The following is a 2,378-nucleotide window of genomic DNA, read 5'->3' as shown; positions in this document are numbered from 1 at the left end:
ACTTAAACTAACATGGTAAATATACATGCATATTTTTCAAATACTCTGGAAAATAATATCATCTAGCATTATTAATATGCAGTTAAAGTCAGAATTATTCGCCCCCCTTTGAATTTAATTTTCTTTTAAAAAATACTTCCTAAATGATGCTTCACAGATTCAGGAAATTTTCACAGTGTGTCTGATAATATTTTTTCCTCTGGAGAAAGTCTTATTTGTTTTATTTTGGTTACAATAAAAGCAGTTCTTAATTTTTTTAAAGCCATTTTAAGGTCAATATTATTAGCCCCTTTAGGCTATATTTTTTTTGATAGTCTACAGAACAAACCATCCTTACACAATGACTTGCCTAATTACCCTAACCTGCCTAGTTAACCTAGTTCAGCCTTTAAATGTCACTTTAGGCTGTATAGAAGTGTCTTGAAGAATATCTAGTCTAATATTATTTACTGTCATCATGACAAAGAGAAAATACATCAGTGATTAGAGATTAATTATTAAAACTATTATGATTATAAATGTGTTGAAAAAGTCACTCCGTTAAACAGAAATTGGGGGGAAATTAATAAATATGGGGGCGAATAACTCTGACTTCAACTGTACATATGCAAACAATAGTAACAATCGTGAATTTGGAATGTACTAATGCATTAGTAACGTTGAACTATGATTATAGTAAATCCTGCACATGATTAGTTAATAACGTTAGTAAATATACATTAACTAATGAAACCTTGTTGTGAAGCGTGACTCTGTTCTTCCATTGTTAAATCTCATTTTGTGTGTGGGGGGGGGTAATCTGTTGAGTTTATAACTTGCAAACCAGAATTTTTTCTTGCAATTCTGAGATTTCTTTTTAGTTAGAAGATAAAATGATTGACTGTTTTATGGCATTTCTATTGTTTTTTAAACAGATCTTGAACTTGTTTTAACAGTATTTCCTATTTTTTCTTTTGTGGAAAGTCTATATTTCTTGTAGGTTGGCTGGAATTATTTATTTATTTTGATGTAAAAACTGCTGAGATCAATATTATTAACCCCCATAATAATTAGCTACAGAACAAACCACTGTTGTCCAACAACCAGCATAATTACCATAAATAACCTAGTTAAACATGTAAATGTCACTTAATGTCTGTGTGCAGTCTGAACAGCAGAACATGTTCACTGTAAAGTTTAATGTTTACGCGGCTTACATGAACTCTTGGTGATGCAAATAAAAGAATTGTTTGAACAAACACTCGATCTAAAAGCACACAAATGCAACGAACAAACATTATCATCAACTCAGACTTATGTATTCCTGTTAAAGATTAAGTAAGAAACGTGCAGTTAAGCATATCTAGTTTACATTTGTTGGCAAACGAAGGAACGTGACAGCATGTGTAGTGTTTATATGGAATAAATAACTTGCATTTGTCTGTAAAAGGGCATCTAACAGCCACAGGTCTGATTTTTCACTCTGCTTATCAATGCTGAGCACTATTATTTATTACTGTTTATTTATTATGTATGCTAGTTATGTTATTTCAGTTATTTGTTTTCCATTTGTTGTGAATTTGTCATTTGTATCAGTTAATGAACGTGTTTTCTTTATTAATAGTTTCAGTCTGAGTTTTGGTGTGCTGTAATAACCGTGTTCTGTACATCAGCAGCAGAACAAAGCATCGAGTTTCACACTCTTGATATTGTTCAACAGTAAAATAATGATAATGAAATAATATAAAGCAAAAAAATATACAGGTAAATAATGTTATATGTGATTTGAAACCCAGAGACGTGTAGGTTTAACCCGTAGAGGTCATTAATGTACAGTCTGTCAGTCCAGTGATGAGTTTATTTCTTATATTAGTTGATCTTCTGCTTTTTATACATGTATCGTTCGTGTGAAAGCTTATTTCAGCCATTTCAAAATTAAATAAACACATTTTTTTTTTATTTAAATGTGCTTTTATTATTCACAAGAAGACTTGCTTACATTTCCTTTCCTTTATACAGTCGCTTTTAAAGCTGTTTTAGCAGCCAGATACTATTGCAGTACGTCTGGTTTATTTGTAACTTTAATAACATTTATTATTAGATTAAGTTGGACTGAAAAAAAATCTGCAATTGAGAATTAATAATCCAATTTATTCATTTAATTTAATGAATAACATGAATGACGCTCGGTGTAATCGCTTTTTACATCGCTGTCGGGGTAGGGGTAGATATGAAAATACAATTCAACAGATGCTTCAATAAGCAATATAGCCTCAATAATTCTCGGTAAGCTCCGTCCGCGGCTGTATCCCTTCCACGGTGTTGATCCTCAGCCTGTCACGCGTGCAGCGGCGCCCCCTGCCGTCCGCTCCTCTGCATAAGCGCATCAGCGACCGAGG

This window comes from Danio rerio, chromosome 24 (assembly GCF_052040795.2).
Source record: "Danio rerio strain M-AB ecotype USA chromosome 24, GRCz13ab, whole genome shotgun sequence".
Classification (NCBI taxonomy): domain Eukaryota; kingdom Metazoa; phylum Chordata; class Actinopteri; order Cypriniformes; family Danionidae; genus Danio; species Danio rerio.
Note: the sequence above shows the minus strand (reverse complement) of the source record.